Source organism: Delphinus delphis, chromosome 17, assembly GCF_949987515.2.
Source record: "Delphinus delphis chromosome 17, mDelDel1.2, whole genome shotgun sequence".
NCBI lineage: Eukaryota > Metazoa > Chordata > Mammalia > Artiodactyla > Delphinidae > Delphinus > Delphinus delphis.
This window is the reverse complement of record NC_082699.1, coordinates 39,591,879-39,609,404: the sequence shown is the minus strand read 5'-3', so window position 1 is coordinate 39,609,404 and position 17,526 is coordinate 39,591,879.

Sequence of the window (17,526 nt, the reverse complement as noted above, 5' to 3'; positions counted from 1 at the left end):
CTATATTAATGGATCCTTGGGGAAGATAAGCATTCTAGAACTATAGCTTATTATTTCAAGACATTTTTATCATCTCTTGAGACTCTCAGCTGAGATGAAAAGATTGGAGGCAGGGGTGAAGAAGAGGGGTCACTCCAAAGATGAAAATAAGGTCATGAAAGTTGTCTTGGGAAGGAGCAGCTTGAAATGAAAGAGCCTAACCTGGAGTGGCAGGTGAATGGTTGTTGCTGAGAAGAGTGTTTAAAAAGGTCCACTTACAAGGTGGCTGGAATGTCAAAGGAATCTATTAGCAGCTCCATCACATCTCAAGGGCAATGACTGCGTGGAATCTAACGTAGATGAGTCAGAAGCAACTGTGGCTTGTGGGGGATGGGTATGTCGGGGTTTCACAGTTTGACCTATGGCCTAAGATTATCTGCTCCTTTGTTTGAATCTGTACTGACCAGAAGAATATTCACTGTCTGTACAATGTAAAATATTAGGAACCACCAAATGTTTACACACAGGAGAATAGTTGAAAATACTGTGGTTCATTGCACAATGGAGGTCAATGCACATCAATAAAAAAAAAAAAAAGAACAAGATCTGTGAACTGATTTGGAGTGATTTCTGAGGCTCTGAAGTGTAAAAAAGCAAAGTGCAAATGAGTATCTAGAGTAAGATACCCTCCATGCAAGGAAGAAGAGGTAAGAAAACACGCATGTATCTGCTCATTTGTACAAAACGTATGAAGAATAAACCAGAAATGAAATCTTCAGAGGGCAGGTAAAACAGGTTCATGGGGGTGAGGAAGGAGGAATACTTGAGTATCACTTTTGTATAGCTTTGGCTTTTAGAACCATAGTAATGCTTCCAACACCTCCCAAAATAAAAAATGAAAATCAACCAGGGTGTGTGTGGGTGAAGGAGGAACCCCAAATAGGAACCAATTACAACTGGACCTATTACAAATGATAACATAACCACACTAAAGGGAACTGGGACAAAAAGAATTAAGTAACTGGAAATTAGTATTTTGACTGGGTACCATAAGGCTAAGATGAACTGTGCACAAATAATCTAGTAGTAATCTGTTGCTCACAGAGGTATGAGTTAATAATTCTGTCATTTTGTATAATGTCATTGTGTATATTAGGACTGAACACACCCCATGAGGCAGACACACCCTAAAGTGACCCCTAGTGAGTCACAGCTTCTGTAATGCCTTTTCCTTCAGTGAAGGCTGAACCAGTGCAGTGGTTGCTTCTAACCAGTAGAATATGGCAAAGGTGAAGGGACTTTGCAGATGTAATTACAGTCCCTAATCAGCTGATTTGAAGATGAAAATAGTCTCCTGGATGGGACTGACCAATCAGGCAAGCCCTTTGAAAGAGAGTCTAGAGGTCATGGACTTGAAGCTCTCTTTCCATTGCTGGGTTTGAAAAAGCAAGCTGCTAGGAATTCTATAGCCACAAAGAAATGAATCTGCCAGCAACCCAGAGGAGCATGGAGACAGATCCCTCCTCAGCCAAGCCTTCAGACGAGAAGGCAGCAGAGAACCTAGTACGCTGTGCCAGACTTCTGACCTACAGAAACTGAAATAATAAGCGGATGTTGTTCTTAGCCACTAACTTTGTGGTAGCTTATTATGAAGCACAGAAAATGCATTAAACTGTTGGAGAAAGAAGTTACAACTAAGGAAATGGGGACGACTAGAATGGGCTTTAATGGTGTTAGAATGGAATGGAAGGTGTCAGGGTGAACTGATTTTTCATAGATGTACAGATAAATATAGAAATAAACACAGATGTGTATGTGTGCTCATGTACACACACACACACACACGCACACACAAACACTTCCTTGAGAGGGCCCCTGAGAGTAGCTATGATAACACCTAGCACCCAGAACTTGGTTCTTACACTCTTTCTCCAATAAGAGAAATCAGAGCTCCTTGAAGAAGTGATTCATTCCAGGGCTGCACAAGGAATATTAAAGATGATCTTGGGGAGCCAGGAAATAAATCCTTGTAAAAGGATGAGGGTATGTAAAGAAGAATGGAGGAGCCAACTGAGGCAGCTCCTAATGGTGAAAAGCTGGAACAATTTGAACAAAAATTTTTTAATATTTAATTATTACTCATAGAATGAAATAAGTATCCATGACTCTATATTGATAAAAATAAATGGGGGAGAAGAGTGAGCTCTTCTATATGGAAGAATTCCAGTTCACAAACAGAGTAAGCAAAATACAAAATCATCTTTAGGCAAACACCGCAGTAGTAACTGTCACAGGCAAATTATTGTGGGCAGAGATTTGAAGATTTGAAACGTGGCATCATAGTCTCAAAGTATCTCCCCCATTATATTTATCAATCATTGTACAAAGGTAAAAATAGTAACTCAATAGTGGAGATACCCAGTAGACAACACTTAGCCAAGTGATCAAGGTTAACATCACCAGTAATAGGACATATTAACAGCAGGTACCCCCTTAATGTGATACACTGAGAAGGACACATCACTTCTGTGGCAGTCTTGTCAAAAAGACCTAATCCTGATCCATGAGAAAACATCAGACAAACCCAAACTGAGAGACATCCTACAAAACACCTGACCAGTACTCATCTCAAGTGTCAAGGACATGAAAAATAAGGAAAGAATGAGGAACTGTCACAGATTGTCAGAGGATTAAGTAGACCCAACAACTAAATGCAATGTGGGGTCCTGGAATAGAAAAAGGACATTAAGTGAAATTCAAATAAAGTTGTAATCTTATTTAATACGATATTAGCATTTATGTCCTGATCATGATCATTGTACTGTGATTATATGTTTTTAACATTAGGGGAAGCTAGATGAAGCGTATTATTTTTGCAGCTTTTCTGTAAGTCTGAAATTACTTCAAAATAAGAAATGCTCCAATGAGTGAAGAGAAAAGCCACAAAGTGGGAGAAGATTTTCAGAACACATAATCAACAAAGAAATACATAAAGAATACATAAAGAAATCTGACAAAACAGTAAAAAACAAAAAAGTTCAAAAATGTAATAGAAGACTTCCCTGGTGGTCCAGTGGGTAAGGCTCCACGCTCCCAATGCAGGGGGCCCGTGTTCGATCCCTGGTGGGGGAACTAGATCCTGTATGCCGCAACTAAGAGCCCGCATGCCGCAGCAAAGATCCCGCGTGCTGCAACTAAGACCCGGAGCAGCCTAAATAAATAAAAGTAATTTCTTCTCGGAGTGTACTAGGTATAAAACTTAGTTTAAAACAAGGTAATAGAAAAATGGTTAAAAGCCTTGAACAGGCACTTCAAAATAGAGGAAACTCAAATGGCCAACTAATATTTGAAAAGATGCTAATTAATTATGATGGGAATGCAAACTAAAAGCATAATGAAATACCATTATATATTCATTTGATTGGCAAAAATTCAACACTGACAATACCAAGTGTAGATGGTCTACTGTTGATATGCATACCCTGTGTCCTGGCAATTCCATTCCAGGTGTAGACCATACAGAAATGTGTGCTTCTGTGCATCAGGACTCATATACCACAACTTTCATTTCGGCATTTTTTTTCCAACAGCCAGAAGCTTGAAACAACCCAAATGTCCACCAGTGGTAGACTGGATAAATTGTGGTGCACTCGTGCAATAGACTACTATATACTATATATATATAACCGTGAAAGCAAACAACCTGTAGCCATGCACATCAGTATGGATGATTCTTAAAATGTGTGAAAAAAGAAAATCACAGAAGAATGTCTGCAGTATGATTTCAACAATATAAAATTCAAGAGTTAGGCTGAGCTAACAACACATCATTTGGGAGAGCATTCACAGCTGCACAGATATGAAGAGCAAGTGAATGATTACTACCCAGATTAGGATGGTGGTTACCAGGCAGGGCAGAGGAGGTGTGTTTGACAGGGCCCAGTGTAAGATGGGCTCCCAAAACCCTGGCCCTGTCCTATTTCTTCGCCTAGGTATAAGACTGTAGTTATGTGTTATACATCGTTATACACGAATGGATGAATATCTCACAATTCTTTTTTTTTTTTTTCTTTTTGGCTGTGTTGGGTCTTCGTTGCTGCGCGCAGGCTTTCTCTAGTTGAGCCAAGCGGGGGCTACTCTTCGTTGGGGTGCGCAGGTTTCTCACTGCGGTGGCTTCTCTTGTTGCAGAGCACGGGCTCTAGGCGCGCGGGCTTCAGCAGTCGTGGCGCATGGGCTCAGTAGTTGTGGCGCACGGGCTCTAGAGCACAGGCTCGGTAGTTGTGGCGCACGGGCTTACCTGCTCCACGGCATGTGGGGTCTTCCCGGACCAGGGCTCGAACCCAAGTCCCCTGCATTGGCAGGCAGATTCTTAACCACTGCGCCACCAGGGAAGTCCCCTCACTATTCTTAAAAGATATATATGCACATACTTATTTAATACCTCCCAAAGGCTAGACGTGAAACTTCCTCTAGAGAGAACTGGGGTCTAGAAGCTAGGGTTGGAGAGAGAGATAATTTTCACCGTGTACATCCTTTTCTATTTAACACTACTTAAATAAAACTAAATAAAATTTTTTTCAGTTTCTTGGTTCTATTCCAGACCTACTGAATCAGAATTTTGGAGGATGCCTGGGAATCTGGGTTCTTCCAGCTCCCTGTGTGATTTTTAGGCAGCTGAGGTTGAGAACCCCTGGTGTCAGTAGAGGGAAGTCAGCAGACTGTGCTGTCAGGAATTGCTGACATGGGCTAGAATCCAGTCCTCCTCCTTCCCCGGAAGTTGAGAGCCCTAACCCTCTCCTTGGGAGAGGAAATCCCAGACACGAGTTGGCTGAGTGGAGGAAGCCACGGGGTCCAGCTCTTGAAGGCTGCTTGTTCACGTTGCTGCTCTGGACATAGGGAGACACTGGCCCACCCACCATAAAGTTCCTTCCTGGTCTCAGGGGGCCAGCCAGAAAAGAGTGTGACTGCTCTCTGTGCTGTTTTCTGTCACATCCTTCTTTTTTTCTTTTTTCTTTTTTTGCAGTACGCGGGCCTCTCACTGTTGTGGCCTCTCCCGTTGAGGAGCACAGGCTCCGGATGCGCAGGTCCAGCAGCTATGGCTCACGGGCCCAGCCGTTCCGCGGCATGTGGGATCCTCCCGGACCGGGGCACGAACCCGTGTCCCCTGCATCGGCAGGTGGACTCTCAACCACTGCACCACCAGGGAAGCCCCACATCCTTCTTTCTTGATCTCCTTTCTTCCTTTAGTGGTACTGCCTCAGTCATCTGGCTCATCAGCTCATGGATTATATGCAATGGAGAAGTAGTATGACTTGAGTTCTGTGTCTTTGGGTTAATTTTAGGTTTAAAATATTACGGTATTGGGGACTTCCCCGGTGGTCCAGTGGTTAAGACTGCCCTTCCACTGCAGGGGGCGTGGATTTGACCCCTGGTTGGGGAAGTAAGATCCCACATGCCACGGGGCCAAAAAAAAAAAGATAAAATAAAATACTAACGTATCCTTCTTTAGCATGCAAATTCATACTTCAAACAAAAACTTCTGCCTGAATTTACAATTTAGGATCCCATAATACTGCAGATCTAGACCTGGCCTGTCTAGTATGGTAGCCCCTAGCCACATGTGGCTATTTTAATTAAAATCAAATAAAATTTAAAATTCAGTTCCTCAGTCACACTAGTCATATTTCAACTGCTGAACAGCCACACGTGGCCAGGGGATACTGTATTAGACAGCTCAGATATAGAACATTTCCATCATCCATAAAGTTCTATTGGGCAGTGTTCTCTAGACCTATCAACAGTTCCACAGCTCCTACGTAGCAGTCTTAGACCACTACTCTGCCAGGCAGCTTTCCTCTCCACTTTACCTGCTTCGAGTTACTAGAAATATACAGGCTGTCATCCCCTTTCTTCATGACCACCCTCCTTCCTATCCAGCCTTGACGCCATTCTGCACCATTTGGGCCATTCTGATGATCACATGCTCAACTGTGAATCTTTTCTCTTTCAGACATGCCTGCTCTGCTAATCTCCAACCTCCTGTCAATCCGAATGCAGGACTTTGTTTCTATGCCTGAGCTGCCTAAGAGCTACTGGAGGAAATCACCCAACTGTGGGGATCGGGGCCATGAGACACTCAGGGGTACAAGCTCAAGTGCCACAGTTGGCCGTTCTGTTGTGTGCCCCTCGTCAACTCTATATAATTCCCCTTCTCTACTCTCCTCAAGACCCCTAACCCAGTGCTATCAAACTTTAATGTGCACGCGAATCACTTGGGAGACCTTATTAAGAATGCAGATTCTGATCCAGTAGGTCTAGGGTGAGGCCAGACATTCTGCACTTCTAACAAGCTCACCTTAGAGAAGTTTGTAAAGCTGAAAAATGAATTAGTAGTTAAAGAGCTGACCAGGCTTTGTCTATGATAAACGAAGCCTCTAAAGTAACAGCAACAGAGTCTCAAGTGGTGGCTTCCCTGGACAGCTTTTTTCTCAACCAGCCTCCCAGGACCCACCCTGTCACTATTACCTCTGAAACCCTGGGAGGCCCCGGCCAAGGTTCCCTGCTTCAAACCAAGCCTGGGCCGCAGGAGAGAGGAAGAGCACCTGGCTTTGTCTCCCTGATGAGCCCAGACTGTGTCAGTGGCACTGCCCAGGAAGGGAGTCAAACTGGTTAGTACATTGCACTTAGAAGTTCCTGAGTTTTACAAGTAGGCAGTAGTTTTTCTGGGGAAAAAAAAAATTACAAATATCTATGCAGAAATCCAGAGCAAGTTAGAAAGTCTTGGAACTAAGGAACAGCTTACAGTTGTTCCTTAGTTGATCAGCAAAAACAGTTTTGCTGATCCAAAAATATGTTGCATTTGGCAACACGGGCTGGAGAATGAATTTGCAGCCCCAGAGTTCTGCAGAAGTACCTGAGGGACTATTAGCATAACAAAACTTCCGTTAATACTCTTGCTCTTAAAAAGCAAACCTGACGAGACTTCCCTGGTGGCGCAGTGGTTAAGAATCCGCCTGCCAGTGCAGGGGACACAGGTTCGAGCCCTGGTCCGGGAAGATCCCACATGCCGCGGAGCAACTAAGCCTGTGCGCCACAACTACTGAGCCTGTGCTCTAGAGCCCGTGAGCCACAACTACTGAGCCTGCGCCTAGAGCCCCTGCTCCACAACAAAGAGAAGCTTCAGCAAGGAGAAGCCACCGCAATGAGGAGCCCGCACACTGCAACGAAGAGTAGACCCCGCTCTCTGCAACTAGAGAAAGCCTGCACACAGCAACAAAGACCCAACACAGCCCCCAAAAATAAAATAAATAAATAAAATAAAATAAAATAAAAAGCAAACATGGAGAAATTGCCATATTTTATATTCTTAAAGCAATGTGAATAAACTTAAGAATCCTTCCTTGTATATCCTGTCATAAAATTGGATTGGTAAAACATTAATGCATGAGGCCATAACATTTAGGGGAGGACTTGACAAAGTGAGATGACATTAGTTTTAGGTTCCAACTAAAATTTTTGCCCCCCCCCCTTTTTTTTTAATAGACTGTACACTTATTGACATCTTCTAAAATCTCTGTAGTGTTGTAGTTTTACAACCAGTTTTGGGGGGTCCCATTGCCATACACTTATTGGTAATTCAAATACCTGGTTATTACATAAAAATAACCCATTTCAGACCCGAAGTTTTACTGTCAGTTTTGGCAGAACTTACTTTCACTTCTATTTTCCAATTGTTATATTGGGAGGAAATATCCTAGTCATACACTGGGAAACGTGGGTTCTGGTTGTATCACACAGCAACACCCGTGTTGTAGTTGAAATTCCAGTAAGTATGTGAAACTACCACAAGGATGTAAGGCTAATTTGAAGATGTTAGTAAGTGCCTCCGTAGCTGTCACATGAGGATCCTTGGGAACAGGTAGAAACCAGAGGACTGCAATCCTTAGGTTATTGTAGTTTTTTGTTTGTTTTTTTAAAAAAATTTTTTTTGTCTGCGCTTCACGTCTCACAGGATCTCAGTTCCCCGACCAGGGATGAACCCATGCCCCCTGCAGTGGAAGCACAGAGTCCTAACGACTGGACCACCAGGGAAGTCCTGATTGTAGTATTTTTATTATAAGAACTTGTACACTGATACCACCCTTTTCAGTGGTTTGTCTTCTATCTTTTGTGGCTGTTTGTTTTGTTTTGTTTTGAATAAGTAAGCTAAAATTGGGCCTACTCTGTAGTAATTCCTTTACATGTAAATACTAAATACACTTAAGTGGCTGATAGGATGACAATGACGGCTGGGATGTAAAAGGAACCGGGCCATTGATGAGGTGTTAAAGGCAGAGCACTGGCCTTTCCCCTCAGATGGATGGACCAGTGGACAGTGGCTCTATTAAGGGAGTTTCTTGCTGTTGCGTGGTACTGAACCCACAGGACAAGGATCTGGCTGGTCTCTGCGTTACTTGCTGTGTTGATTCAGTGTTGAACCGCTATTGAGAAACAACAGAGGGAAGAGTATTGCATCAGGCTCTAAGAACTTGCACAAGGCTTTATTTCTTCTCTTTTCTACGCCATCTTGCTACTCTCCAGCTACTCAATGCCCTTCAAACTCACCACACGTTCATGTCTCACTCCCTAAATTGTATACACCATTTCTGCTTAGGTGCCACTGGCTAAAATTCAGTCAGTGGCCTCTCCTAGCTGCAAGGGAGAATAGGAAGTTTAGCCTTTCCTTCAGCCAAATAAGATCTACTACTGATGAAGAGGGAGGGCACAGATATCAGGGTGGGGGATGTCTACAAATCTCTCCCACTCATCCACTAAAGTCCACTCATTCTACAAAGTCGAGGATAGGCAACACTTAGCTCTGTTAGGTCTTCCTATTTCTTCCCTAACCTCCCGAGGCAGACTCCTAGTCACTCATTCCTCTGAAGTCCCACTTCTACTTGTGCTTGCTTTTTCGCCTTGAGTACAAGATCTATGAAACTTCCCAGCGCTCATTCTAAATTGTAAGTCCTGAGCCATGGACACCTACGGCTCAGCTTCACATGGGGGCTCCATGTTACTCACTTTGTACTTCTAAGAACTGTACGTTTACTTTTGTGTGCAGAACCTGGGACATATGTGGCAGTTAGCAGCCTGAGACCCTTGGACTTCGAAACTATGCTGTTTTCAACATATATTTAAACTACAATATATATTAAGCTAATAAATTTTACGCATAGCCTGAATTATTATACAAGTCAAAATATTTGTTGTTTCTATAAATGACATTTCAGTTTGGTTAAGCTGGTTATCCATACTGATCAGAACCTGTGTTTGGCAGTTGTATATATAGAGCTCCAAGGCTAACGGGGTCTCTGGTTAAAAACAAAAAAACTGGGAGTCAGGGCTTCCCTGGTGGCGCAGTGGTTGGGAGTCCGCCTGCCGATGCAGGGGACATGGGTTCGTGCCCCGGTCCGGGAAGATCCCACATGCCGCGGAGCGGCTGGGCCCGTGAGCCATGGCCGCTGAGCCTGCGCGCCCGGAGCCTGTGCTCCGCAACGGGAGAGGCCACAACAGTGAGAGGCCCGCGTACCGCAAAAAAAAAAAAACTGGGAGTCACTGTCCTAGGTGCTCAGGAAACATTTTTTAATGAATGTATGAGGAAACTGTTATTTCTTTCACTACATAAAAAAATTTCTTCCAAAAACTTAGGCCCGTATTCCTTATTGGCAATTCTGAAGTCTGAAAGCTCTTAAAACCAAAAGTTGTTCCATAAGTTTGGCACAAAACTTATTTTGCAGCAAAACCTGGCTTGAACTGACCTAAGACTCAGTTGTGTCATAACATTCCTCCCAAAATACCTGCTGAGCGCTGGTGTTTTGTTGCTTTTTTTTTGTTCTTTGTAACCATGAAGACGTCAAACAGTCAAAGATACCCCTGTTGTAACAGTGAGAAGATAAACAGAAGAAAAGAAGCGTCTCTCATTAACAACAGCACAGACAGTGAAGTTATTACAGAAGCTTGATCCTGGTGTCTGTGAGGCATTTTACTGAAGATTATGGAGTAGAATAATTGTTAAATATGACTTAAAGAAACAGAAGTTGTTTAAGGTATATAGTGCTAATTAACAAAAATTAATAAAAACAAGAAAATGCTGCATAGGACAAAAATGTAAGATCTGGACCATGTTTTGGTTGAGTGGATTCCACAAAAGGGAACATATATCTAGAATATAGCTAGACTGTGCCATGAAGAACAGAACCTGAAGGTATCTGTGAACATTTATTAGAACTGGCTACAGATATTAAAGAAGCATCATTGTGTAAAATAATCTGAAAATCAAGTGGAACAAGCTTCTAATGATCAGAAAACATCAGAAAATTGTGTGGGTACATTTGATAAAATCATATCTGGTAAAAACCTTATTCTTGAGCAAACTGACACTGCTGATGAAACAGCTCTTTCCTGGAGATACATTCCTGGAAAGACATCAACCACTCTGAAGAGGGAGATCCACAGGTCTTGGGTGTGCCACAGCTGCTGCCCACGCTAGACAAAACTGGCAGTGACTGGAAAGAGCAGCCTCCAAGATGTCCAAAAGGTGTACGTGCCTTACCTGGGCTGCACTATGCAACCAAAACATAGGTAACCAGAGAAATACAGTAAGTACCCTACATGTGAACCTTCAATTTTCGAACTTTTAAAAAATGCCATTGGTAGTTTGATAGGGATCGCACTGAATCTGTAGATTGCTTTGGGTAGTACAGTCATTTTCACAATATTGATTCTTCCAATCCAAGAACATGGTATATCTCTCCATCTGTTGGTATCATCTTTAATTTCTTTCATCAGTGTCTTACCGTTTTCTGCATACAGGTCTTTTGTCTCCCTAGGTAGGTTTATTCCTAGGTATTTTACTCTTTTTGTTGCAATGGTAAATGGGAGTGTTTCCTTAATTTCTCTTTCAGATTTTTCATCATTAGTGTGTAGGAATGCAAGAGATTTCTGTGCATTAATTTTGTAACCTGCAACTTTACCAAATTCATTGATTAGCTCTAGTAGTTTTCTGGTGGCATCTTTAGGATTCTCTATGTATAGTGTCATGTCATCTGCAAACAGTGACAGTTTTACTTCTTTTCCAGTTTGTATTCCTTTTATTTCTTTTTCTTCTCTGATTGCCGTGGCTAGGACTTGCAAAACTATGTTGAATAATAGTGGTGAGAGTGAGCAACCTTGTCTTGTTCCTGATCTTAGAGGAAATGCTTTCAATTTTTCACCATTGAGAATGATGTTTGCTGTGGGTTTGTCGTATATGGCCTTTATTATGTTGAGGTAGGTTCCCTCTATGCCCACTTTCTGGAGAGTTTTTATCATAAATCGGTGTTGAATTTTGTCAAAAGCTTTTTCTGCATCTATTGAGATGATCATATGGTTTTTATTCTTCAATTTGTTAATATGGTGTATCACATTGATTGATTTGCATATATTGAAAAATCCTTGCATCCCTGGGATAAATCCCACTTGATCGTGGTGTATGATTCTTTTAATGTGTTGTTGGATTCTGTTTGCTAGTATTTTGTTGAGGATTTTTGCATCTATATTCATCAGTGATATTGTTCTGTAATTTTCTTTTTTTGTAGTATCTTTGTCTGGTTTTGGTATCAGCGTGATGGTTGCCTCATAGAATGAGTCTGGGAGTGTTCCTTCCTCTGCAATATTTTGGAGTTTGAGAAGGATAGGTGTTAGCTCTTCTCTAAATGTTTGATAGAATTCACCTGTGAAGCCATCTGGTCCTGGACTTTTGTTTGTTGGAAGATTTTTAATCACAGTCTCAATTTCAGTGCTTGTGATTGGTCTGTTTATATTTTCTATTTCTTCCTGGTTCAGTCTCGGAAGGTTATACCTTTCTAAGAATTTGTCCATTTCTTCCAGGTTGTCCATTTTATTGGCATACAGCTGCTTGTAGTAGTCTCTTAGGATGCTTTGTATTTCTGCAGTGTCTGTTGTAACTTCTCCTTTTTCATTTCTAATTTTATTGATTTGAGTCCTCTCCCTCTTTTTCTTGATGAGTCTGGCTAATGGTTTATCAATTTTATTTACCTTCTCAAAGAATCAGCTTTTAGTTTTATTGATCTTTGCTATTGTTTTCTTTATTTCTATTTCATTTATTTCTGCTCTGATCTTTATGATTTCTTTCCTTCTGCTAACCTTGGGTTTTGTTTGTTCTTCTTTCTCTAGGTCCTTTAGGTGTAAGGTTAGATTGTTTATTTGAGATTTTTCTTGTTTCTTGACGTAGGCTTGTATAGCTATAAACTTCCCTCTTAGAACTGCTTTTGCTGCATCCCATAGGTTTTTTATTGTCACGTTTTCATTGTCATTTGTCTCTAGATATTTTTTAATTTCCTCTTTGATTTCTTCACCAATCTCTTGGTTATTTAGTAATGTATTGTTTAGCCTCCATGTGTTTGTGTTTACGTTTTTTTTTCCCTGTTATCCATTTCTAATCTCACAGTGTTGTGGTCAGAAAAGATGCCTGATATGATTTCAATTTTCTTAAATTTACTGAGGCTTGATTTGTGACCCAAGATGTGATCTATCCTGGAGAATGTTCCATGCGCACTTGAGAAGAAAGTGTAATCTGCTGTTTTTGGATGGAATGTCCTGTAAATATCAATTAAATCTATCTGGTCTGTTGTGTCATTTAAAGCTTCTGTTTCCTTATTTATTTTCATTTTGTATGATCTGTCCATTGGTGTGAGGTGTTAAAGTCCCCCACTATTATTGTGTTACTGTCGATTTCCTGTTTTAAAGCTATTAGCAGTTGCCTTATGTATTGAGGTGTTCCTATGTTGGGTGCATATATATTTACAGTTGTTATATCTTCTTCTTGGATTGATCCCTTGATCATTATGTAGTGTCTTTCCTTGTCTCTTGTAACATTCTTTATTTTAAAGTCTATTTTATCTGATATGAGTATTGCTACTCCAGCTTTTTGATTTCCATTTGCATGGAATATGTTTTTCCATCCCCTCACTTTCAGTCTGTATGTGCCCCTAGGTCTGAAGTGGGTCTCTTGTAGACAGCATATAGATGGGTCTTGTTTTTGTATCCATTCAGCAAGCCTGTGTCTTTTGGTTGGAGCATTTAATCCATTCATGTTTAAGGTAATTATCAATACGTATGTTCCTATGACCATTTTCTTAATTGTTTTGGGTTTGTCTTTGTAGGTCCTTTTCTTCTCTTGTGTTTCCCACTTAGAGAAGTTCCTTTAGCATTTGTTGTAAAGCTGGTTTGGTGGTGCTGAATTCTCTTAGCTTTTGCTTGTCTGCAAAGCTTTTGATTTCTCCATCAAATCTGAATAAGACCCTTGCTGGGTAGAGTAATCTTGGTTGTAGGTTCTTCCCTTTCATCACTTCAAGTATATCATGCCACTCCCTTCTGGCTTGTAGAGTTTCTACTGAGAAATCAGCTGTTAACCTTATGGGAGTTCCCTTGTATGTTATCTGTCATTTTTCCCTTGCTGCTTTCAATAATTTTTCTTTGTCTTTAATTTTTGCCAGTTTGATTACTATGTGTCTCGGCGTGTTTCTCCTTGGGTTTATCCTGTATGGGACTCTCTGCACTTCCTGGACTTGGGTGGCTATTTCCTTTCCCATGTTAGGGAAGTTTTCGATTATAATCTCTTCAAATATTTTCTCTGGTCCTTCCTCTCTCTCTTCTCCTTCTGGGACCCCTATAATGTGAATGTTGTTGTGTTTAATGTTGTCCCAGAGGTCTCTTAGGCTGTCTTCATTTCTTTTCATTCTTTTTTCTTTATTCTGTTCTGCAGCAGTGAATTACACCATTCTGTCTTCCAGGTCACTTATCTGTTCTTCTGCCTCAGTTATTCTGCTATTGATTCATTCTAGTGTAGTTTTCATTTCAGTTATTGTATTGTTCATCTCTGTTTGTTCTTTAATTCTTCTAAGTCTTTGTTAAACATTCTTGCATCTTCTCGATCTTTGCTTCCATTCTTTTTCCGAGGTCCTGGATCATCTTCACTATCATTATTCTGAATTCTTTTTCTGGAAGGTTGCCTATCTCCACTTCATCTAGTTGTTTTTCTGGGGTTTCATCTTGCTCCTTCATCTGGTACATAGCCCTCTGCTTTTTCATCTTGTCTATCGTTCTGTGCATGTCGTTGTTTGGGGGTTTTTTGATAGTAGTTATCCTAATGGGTGTGTGAAATGATTTTAAATATAGTTAATCATGAGGATAACAGTGATGATGGAGACGCATTTGTAAACACAGGTGGTAAAAAAAAGTCCCTACGTGAGATGGTGAAAATGTGTGATCAGTCAGTGGCTAGCTTTGAACCATGAACATTTATCAATGAACATGAGCTTATGGTGGTTTTCATAATTTAAGAGGGACTGCTTAGATGGAAACCTAAATTAATGAAGCATTTGACCTGGGAAAAAGTGCTTAAAATGGTCCTTAGGGGCTGCCCTGGTGGCGCAGTGGTTGAGAGTCCACCTGCCGATGCAGGGGACACGGGTTCGTGCCCCGGTCCGGGAAGATCCCACGTGCCACATAGTGGCTAGGCCTGTGAGCCATGGCCGCTGAGCCTGTGCATCCAGAGCCTGTGCTCCACAATGGGAGAGGCCACAACAGTGAGAAGCCCGCATACCGCAAAAAAAAAAAAAAAAAAAATGGCCCTTAGTCCTGCTCCTGCAATCAGAGGTGCCACTCCAGCTGCTGCTGGTGACAGGCACTGAGGTTCCTCTAAGATGCTCAAGCAACCAGAGGAGATGGATGTTCATGGTTTGTGTATGCACCAGCACATTTAGCTGAAATCGAACCTGCATACATTTAAAGATTTATAAAATGTTTTCTTAGAAATAAGGTTACTAGAGTATTTATATTCTATATTTATCCCACTATTTCATTTAGTGGTTTGTTATTTAAATAAACTATACACTATTTGTCTTAATAAATATTTCACTACATAAATATTAATATGTTTGACTATCATGTGCTGCCTCAGATCCTGTTAGGGCTACTACATTACATTACATACTACTTCTCAAGAAATCTGAAAAATTCTGAATTCCAAAACTCACCAGGCCCCAGGGATTCTGGATTATAGATTGTGGACCTTCTTTTAGTCAAAAAGCAAATAACGCACTTGTGAGACATCATTCCACTGTTCCAGCTTAAAATCCTTTTTGAACAATTTCTAACATCTGCCACACTTGGCTGTCCAGATTTCTAACTATAGGCATCTACTCTATCTTTCCCTCATAGGATAAAGACCTCTGTTATATTCTGGCACTAATACAAAAACAAAACTTACTTTTTACACAATGAAACTGAAAAGTTTAATCATCTTTGGTGGTAATACTTCTAGACTGTATCATACTCTAATTAGGGGCCTTTATAAGATTATATGAAGCATGAATTAATTTCTCCCTAATAATCCAGCATCATCATTATGAAGATCAGTTATTAATTGTGAAAACAGGGCCTGGCCCCAGACCATCTGGCTTCCTGAGTACTGGTGTTTGCATTTTAGTCTTCCATGCACCCATGGGCTCAGACCCTCCTGGCTGCTCTCTGGGTAACTGCCATAGCATCATCACTGGAAAAGCTTGTTTGGGTTACCTAAAATAAGAATAAATGATCCAGCAGGAGCTTGAACTTCAGACGTCTGTTTTGGCTATTCAGAGGCCCTCTTCCCTCCTCCCTACTTTGCAGCTGGATTACTAATAACTGAGGTACCATGTAAATAACCCTGGAGGGCCAAGGCACCATTGTACATTATTCTTCGTCTCTATAAGGATTAAGGGGGCAAATAGAGTCACTAAATCACCCCTTTGGTAGGCCAATGCCACACTTTGCACATCAGGATAACACACACTGGTAGCACAGCGAACACGTTTTGCATGTGTTTTAATATTCGACTCCAAATTGCCTGTGTAGAGGGGAAAAGAAACTAACATTTATAGATGGATTACAGTGTGCTACATGCTTTGTATACTTTACTTCCTTTAATCAAACACAGTGATAGAGATATTATTCCCCTTTTACAGATGAGGACTGAGGTTAAGTACTTTACCAAACCTCTCACAACTATTAAGTGACAGAAAATAGATTATAACCCATCTATGTCTCAAACCCTCCAAATTTTTTCACTTTATTAAAATTTTTTTAAATTTTAAAATTTTTTTTAAATTTGCAAAATTTTTCACTTTATTTAAAAAAAATCACAAAATCAATGCATGCTCGTTATAACAAGACAATCAACACAGATATGCTGATGTCTGTTTCCCAAACCTAATTCTACCCTCGAGGCATACATTTTATTAGCTGTGACCAGGGATCAAACCTGGGCCTCCACAGTGAAAGTGCTGAATCCCTAACCATTAGGCCACTAGGGAACTCCCCGACTCACTATTTTTTTTTTTTTTTTTTTTGCGGTACGCGGGCCTCTCACTGCTGTGGCCTCTCCCGTTGCGGAGCACAGGCCCCGGACGCACAGGCTCAGGGGCCATGGCTCACGGGCCCAGCCACTCCGCAGTACGTGGGATCTTCCCGGACCGGGACACGAACCCGTATCCCCTGCATCGGCAGGCGGACTCTCAACCACTGCGCCACCAGGGAAGCCCCCGACTCACTATTTTTTGACTTTACTATAGTTCAAAAGTGACACGCAGTCAGTGAAACTGTACTCGAATTTTGTATGTTGATCTCTTCCCAGGTTAGCAATATGTGGTCTGATACTCTCGAGATGCTGGGCAGTGGCAGCAAACCGCAGCTGCCAGTCAGCCACACCATCACAAGGGGAAACAGCCAATATTCTGACAACCATTCTGTACCCTGACAACTATTCTGATGCTCACTTTCAATAAAGTATTCAATAAATGACATGAGATATTCAACATTTTATTATAAAATAGGCTTTGTGTTCAAAGATTTTGCCCAACTCTAGGCTAATAGAGTGTTCCGAGCACGTTTAAGGTAGGCAAGGCTAAGCTATGAAGTTCGGAAGGTTAGGTTTATTAAATGCATTTTCAACTTACAATGGGTTTATTGGGATGTAACCCCATCATAAGTCCAGGAAGATCTGTAATCACATATACACACATATGAAGATTTTCTTGCTTTTTCTAAAAGTAAGGTAATTCCATGAATGTTACTCTGTGACTTTATGACTATATGATATACTCTGTATTACAGATAAACCATAATTTATACAACATTTCCTGACAGAAATTCAAGGGGTTTTTAGGTTTTTGCAATTACAAACAGAGCTTTAATAAACTTTCTTGAACATATAACCTTACAAACTGGAACCTTGATTTCCACAGGCTAAATGAACAAAAATGACAGTACTGAATGTAATCTCTGTATTTTTTAATAGATAGCTGGCCTCATTCCCAAAAGGTACAGCAATTCATATTTACAGCAGCAACATACGAGCGCTCATTTTCTCACCCTCTTGCCAGCACAAAATATCAATCTCTCTACTTTTTGCCTATTTGATAGTCGAAAGGGTATTTCATTGCATTTCCTTGATTACTGGTAAAATTT